This window comes from Pavona decussata, unplaced genomic scaffold (genome assembly GCF_977016875.1).
Source record: "Pavona decussata unplaced genomic scaffold, jaPavDecu1.1 SCAFFOLD_155, whole genome shotgun sequence".
Classification (NCBI taxonomy): domain Eukaryota; kingdom Metazoa; phylum Cnidaria; class Anthozoa; order Scleractinia; family Agariciidae; genus Pavona; species Pavona decussata.
In genome coordinates, this window is record NW_028145567.1 from 3,972,774 (window position 1) to 3,980,000 (window position 7,227).

Below are 7,227 nucleotides of genomic sequence, written 5' to 3' on the forward strand. Positions count from 1 at the left end.
TTTTCCCTCCCCCCTCCCCTTAGGAAGGCCTGCATACTATGGTTACAGTCTAGGAGAGTTGGCCAACCAGTCTGGTAGTCTGAGTATCAGGTTTTCCCTCCCCCCTCCCCTTAAGAAGGCCTGATACTCAGGTTACAGTCTGGGAGAGTTGGCCAACCAGTCTGGTAGTCTGAGTATCAGGTTCCCCCCCCCCCCCACCTCCCCTTAGGAAGGCCTGATACTCAGGATATAGTCTAAAAGAGTTGGCCAACCAGTCTGGTAGTCTGAGTATCAGGTTTTTCCTCCCCCCTCCCCTTAGGAAGGCCTGCATACTATGGTTACAGTCTAGGAGAGTTGGCCAACCAGTCTGGTAGTCTGAGTATCAGGTTTTCCCTCCCCCTCCCCTTAAGAAGGCCTGATACTCATGTTACAGTCTAGGAGAGTTGGCCAACCAGTCTGGTAGTCTGAGTATCAGGTTTTCCCTCCCCCCTCCCCTTAGGAAGGCCTGATACTCAGGCTACAGTCTAGGAGAGTTGGCCAACCAGTCTGGTAGTCTGAGTATCAGGTTTTTCCTCCCCCCTCCCCTTAGGAAGGCCTGATATCATGTTACAGTCTAGGAGAGTTGGACAACCAGTCTGGTAGTCTAAGTATCAGGTTTTCCCTCCCCCTCCCCTTAGGAAGGCCTGATACTCATGTTACAGTCTAGGAGAGTTGGCCAACCAGTCTGGTAGTCTGAGTATCAGGTTTTCCCTCCCCCCTCCCCTTAGGAAGGCCTGATACTCAGGCTACAGTCTAGGAGAGTTGGCCAACCAGTCTGGTAGTCTGAGTATCAGGTTTTTCCTCCCCCCTCCCCTTAGGAAGGCCTGATACTCATGTTACAGTCTAGGAGAGTTGGACAACCAGTCTGGTAGTCTAAGTATCAGATTTTCCCTCCCCCCTCCCCTTAAGAAGGCCTGATACTCAGGATATAGTCTAAAAGAGTTGGCCAACCAGTCTGGTAGTCTGAGAATCAGGTTTTCCCTCCCCCCTCCCCTTAAGAAGGCCTGATACTCATGTTACAGTCTAGGAGAGTTGGCCAACCAGTCTGGTAGTCTGAGTATCAGGTTTTCCCTCCCCCCTACCCTTAGGAAGGCCTGATACTCATGTTACAGTCTAGGAGAGTTGGCCAACCAGTCTGGTAGTCTGAGTATCAGGTTTCCCCTCCCCTTAGGAAGGCCTGATACTCAGGTTACAGTCTAGGAGAGTTGGCCAACCAGTCTGGTAGTCTAAGTATCAGGTTTTCCCTCCCCCCTCCCCTTAGGAAGGCCTGATACTCAGGTTACAGTCTAGGAGAGTTGCCCAACCAGTCTGGTAGTCTGAGTATCAGGTTCCCCCCCCCCCCACCCCCCGACCTCCCCTTAGGAAGGCCTGATACTCAGGATATAGTCTAAAAGAGTTGGCCAACCAGTCTGGTAGTCTGAGTATCAGGTTTTTCCTCCCCCCTCCCCTTAGGAAGGGCTGATGCTCATGTTACAGTCTAGGAGAGTTGGACAACCAGTCTGGTAGTCTAAGTATCAGGTTTTCCCTCCCTCTCCCCTTAGGAAGGCCTGATACTCATGTTACAGTCTAGGAGAGTTGGCCAGCCAGTCTGGTAGTCTAAGTATCAGGTTTTCCCTCCCCCTCCCCTTAGGAAGGCCTGATACTCATGTTACAGTCTAGGAGAGTTGGCCAGCCAGTCTGGTAGTCTAAGTATCAGGTTTTCCCTCCCCCTCCCCTTAGGAAGGCCTGATACTCATGTTACAGTCTAGGAGAGTTGGACAACCAGTCTGGTAGTCTGAGCATCAGGTTTCCCCTCCCCTTAGGAAGGCCTGATACTCAGGTTACAGTCTAGGAGAGTTGGCCAACCAGTCTGGTAGTCTAAGTATCAGGTTTTCCCTCCCCCCTCCCCTTAGGAAGGCCTGATACTCAGGTTACAGTCTAGGAGAGTTGCCCAACCAGTCTGCTAGTCTAAGTATCAGGTTTTCCCTTCCCCCTCCCCTTAGGAAGGCCTGATACTCGGGTTACAGTCCAGGAGAATTGGCCAACAGGTCTGGTAGCCTGGGTATCAGGTTAACCCTCCCCCCTCCCCTTAGGAAGCCCTGATACTTAGGATACAGTCTAGGAGAGTTGGCCAACCAGTCTGGTAGTCTAAGTATCAGGTTTTCCCTTCCCCCTCCCCTTAGAAAGCCCTGATACTCAGGATACGGTCTAGGAGAGTTGGCCAACCAGTGTGGTAGTCTAAGTATCAGGTTTTCCCTCCCCCCTCCCCTTTAGTCTACGAGAGTTGGCCAAAACTTTTATCTCTTTTATATATAGCATGTGATGTCATTTTGCCATTTGTTAACAATTTCTTTCATTCATTGATTGCCTGGCCTTGCCCAGTCCTTGGGCATAAGGAAGTTATTGAAAAAATGTTATTATTTTTCAAAGGGAAGTATCACGTGATTTTGATGTCATTTAAAAACCCAAAACGTTGTCTATCAACAGAAACAAAAAATTATTGTCTAATTTTGTTATAAATTATCAACCCAGTGCAATAAAACTGTTGACTAGTGCCTCTGGCCAGTGACAGAGAAGGTCGGAATAAATTGAAACTTGAAAACTGTTAGGCTAACACTTTTCAGCCAACCAATAGCTCGCAAAAATTAAGCTTCAAAATCTTTGCGGATGATACAAATGTATTTGCATCCGCAAGGGACCCTAAAACACTCGAACACTTAATGAAGTCCGAACTAGCCAAAGTGAAAAGATGGTGCGATATTAACAAACTGTCAATCAATAGGGATAAAACAAACTTCATGATAATCAAATCCACAAAAAAAAAGTATATCCCAATAAATCTTAACATAATAAATACCGACGTCTCCTCTTATTTGTTAGAACGAAAGCAATGTATAAAATACCTAGGTGTTATGATTGACGAGTCTTTAAGCTGGAAACACCACATTTCTTTTGTCTGTTCTCGTATATCTCGAAGCGCTGGAATAATATCGAAATTAAGTGATTTAACCTCTCAATTAAACAACTAAGACAAATATACTATAATCTAATCTATCCTTATATTTCTTATGGCATGTTAGCTTGGGGAAGTGTATACAAAACACATATAAGAAAAATTCAAGTGAAACAAAATCATATTGTAAGATTAATATTTTTTGCCAAATCATTTGGCAGCGAAACAGAGAAAGCCAAACCTTTGCTAAATCTACTAGGCCTTCTGACAGTTAATAAAATTTATCGCCTACAAGTGTTGAAATTCTTACATTCATGGCATAAAGGCCTCCTGCCTGAGTTGTTCGACAACATGTTTCAATATGCTAGCAATGTACATGGCTACAACACAAGATATGCAGCTAAGCACAATCTTTATAAGCCGAACATAAGACCTAATGTAGGTAAACAATTAATCACCTTCATGGCAACTGATATTTGGAAAGACCTTCCAACTCCTTTTAAAAAACTCATACAAAGTGTGTCTGTTTTTCCGAAACAAATTATATGTTATTTACTGTCAGAACAACAAATGAACTAATTTTCTTTTATGCTGACCTCGTAACATACGTTAACTTTTTACAAATAATAAGTTCTTCCTTCCTTTTGCTTTTTCATTTTTTTTTCTTTCCTTTCTTTTTTGCCTGCTATCTAGAACCTAAATTAGCCAGGGAGCTAACAAGACAACCAAATGGTTCATTTAGCTTCCTTGCTTTGCACATTATTTTAACTAATAATTAATTTAATTTATATAACACCACTAAAAGATTGTAACCAGCAACATGTTAATTGAAAAAAAAGCACAAATAAAGATTATTGTTGTTATTATTATTGTTGTTGTTCACATTCTCGCATTTTTGTTTTCAAAATGATCTTTTCAGGTCCAACGTTTGATCTAACAAGATAAGAGTGATAAAAATCTGCGAGTCAGCGAGCCATGCGAGCCAAGGTGTGAGCCATGCGAGCCGTGCGAGCCATGCAAGTCATGCGAGTGATGCGAGCCACAGTATAAATGTTAAGAATTTTTATTTGTTGTATTTACATTCACATAAGAACAAGAACAAGAGCATCGGAACAAGATGAATAACATCGCAATATTTACACGGAATGCCCGCAGGGCATGACGTGTCTAGGTTTCGGTCGGGTATCTTTCTTTTCTTCATCGGTGTCATAAATGTGCACATTAATTTATGCATTAAACTCTGTCCTCCCCTAGTAAGGATATATTGTTCTGATTGTCTTCAACAGAAGCGGCCCAATCAAAATCTATTTGTCAGGCACATATCACGAGAGAGGGGACCCACTCATCACTTCTGTGTGACGTCAAATCATCATTTGATTTATTCATTAAAACTAGATTAAATTCTTCCCTCTCCCAGAAGGGATCTATTGTTTTGATTGTCTTGAACAAAAGCGGCCCAATTAAACTCCATTATCTGCGCGTATATCACGAGGGAGGGGACCCACTGATCTCTACTTGTGTGACGTCAAAGCAAATCATCATTTGGAAAAGTTGTTTTCGTTCAATGGCGGCCACATGTCTGAATTTAAGACTCCGGATCTGCCGTTTTCAGAGAGAAAACCAACCTTTTTCAAGCAGTAAATCGAAATAATAACTTCTAGGTAGTACTCGACAGTTGAAACGGCGGAAATTGGGAGAGTTCACAGCAAAGAAAATCCGCTTTAAAAAACAGATCGAATGATCAACGCGAAGGATTAGAGCTAGAGGAGGCCAGACCAGTTCAGCGGGGTCATGACGTTATTGCATAGTTATTTCTGGTATGATTCCTAGTAACACAACGATAAGTATCACGCAATATATCTGAATAAAACCATTCAGACAATTATTTCAATGGCCAAGGGAGGATATTTTTTAAATATCTGCGAAACATACAATGGGGAATAATTGGGGCTACATTAAGCATTCCGTGTAATGCCATTAGAGGGGCATCTTGTTAATTCTTACAGTGGGACAACACAAACCATCATATTTCAGTTTTTTGTTACAATCAACCCAGGTCACGCGTGAACGATATTTTTGAAATTTGAACGGGGTTTTGAAATTTACATGTCAGTTTTGAAAATCGCCAACGAGATTTCAGAGTTCCCGTATAAATTTCCCTAGCTTATTGACGGTATAAAGCTATGAATTTTTCTTTACACTGCAAAATTGAATATTTCAAGAATAACAATTGTTTCCCAAGTATTTTGAGTCTTTTTTTTTTAGTTAATGCGTCTTTTTCGGAACTATTTCAATGTCTTTACTGGTCGTAAAGTCCTAACATATCTCCGAGGTGGCCTATCAGTATAAGCCCGGGGGTCTCTTGAGGTCTCCTCGCCACTTCTTACTTCTTCTTTTACTATTATTATTTACTCTAAACTTATGTACGATCCTAGTCTATTATTCATTGTAACTTTCCATGTTTGTATGTCGTGGTGAATAAATAAATAAATATTTCCAGAGAAATGTCCAACATTCCATTCACACGTCGGACATTACAAAGAGAAATTCGAATGTTCATTTCATTCTTGGAAATACTGTTCACGCGTGACCTGGGTTGACTGTAATTGACACTTCAGGACTGATTGTCAGTGGGCCGTCGATAAAACCTGGAACATGGAACATTCCGGAACATTCCGGAACATCCCGGAACATTACGCGGAACACGAAAAAAAAATTAATAAAAATAAAGGAAAAATAAAAAAAAAGTGTGTATATTTATTAAATAAAATGAAATTACATTGTATCCGAAAAAAATTCATATAAGGAGAAGTACGGAGTAGGTGGGACGGTAGTTTAAATGGGGTAGATGGGGTATGTACTTCAATGCTCATGTATCCCTTATTATAATAGGGAATATGAAGTACCTACGATAAATGGGGTGTTGTAACTGACCACACTGAATGAAGGCGCGAGTACTTTCCCGCCATTTGCAGCACGTGCTTATCGTCCGCTACGCCAGAAAAGGAACAGTTCTGGCTCGGCTGACCAAAAAACCAATTTCCTGATGTTCGGAGTGGAACCGGCTAAAAGTCGTTCGCGCAGTCTTTTTACCAAAACCCTCCCGGGCTTCCCGCGTCTTCGCCTAGGGCCTCACGTTCCGTATTTGTACTCCTTTGTTGGGCGTTCGGGAGTTTGGATCCGTTTCTCGAACGAAACTATTGTTACTGCGCATACGTTCTGCGCATCTCAAGACACTCGGGTTTCCTATGGGTGGTGCCTGCTAATACAGGAATATTTTTGCGCGGTTTAAAACTATGCGGAGAAAGCAGCACTTAACAAACGCTTTTGGTATCTCGAAAGAAAATTGGGGGTAGCCATGCATTTTTCAGAGATAATTAAGCTTCAATTTAGGAAAAAATCCCATCCATTGCTTCATATTTTGGCGCTTTTTAGAGATATTATTGCTTAATTATCTCTGAAAAATGCGTGGCTACCCCCGATTTTCATTTTGGATTCCAATAGGCCTTCCTAATTAAGATCTGCTTTTCCCGCATAGTCATAAACCGCACAAAAATACTTCGATATTAGTAGACACCATCCTTAAGTTTCTTACCTTCATCCAGTGTAGTCAGTTACAACGCCCCATTGTACTACCGTCCCACCTACTCCGTACTTCTTCTTATATGAATTTTTTTCGGATACAATGTAATTTCATTTTATATAAATATACACACTTTTTTTTCATTTTTTCCTTTATTTTTGTTTAATTTATTTTTAATTTTTCTTGTATCTTAATTTTTTTTTTTTCGTGTTCCGGAATGTTCCGGAATGTTCCGGGATGTTCCGGAATGTTCCGGAATGTTCCATGTTCCGGGTTTTATCGACGGCCTTGTCAGTGTCCTTCCAATCTTGTAAGGTATGATAAATGAGTACTCAAAGATGAGCGAAGTCAATATTGTCGCACTAAATTTTATTTGAAAAGAAGCAGCGTAACAGAAGCATTTGCCGTCAGCTGGTGGGTCGAATGCTATTTCGAAACCAGCCTCTTACACTCTAGTGGCGAGTTTTGAAGAAAGACTTGTCTAAGGGAAAGGACAACCACATGCAGCAGTCAGCCAACCGACAGAGTTCTGATAACTCTGATTCTCGACTAAAGACCAAACCTGTTAAAATGGCGCGATTTACTCACCATTCTTGACGCCAACACACGGAGATCGAAGTGCTGTTCTTTTCTTTTTTTTTCTTGAATGAAGTTCCACGTGGATATCAATGAATGACATGTGTCAATAGATACC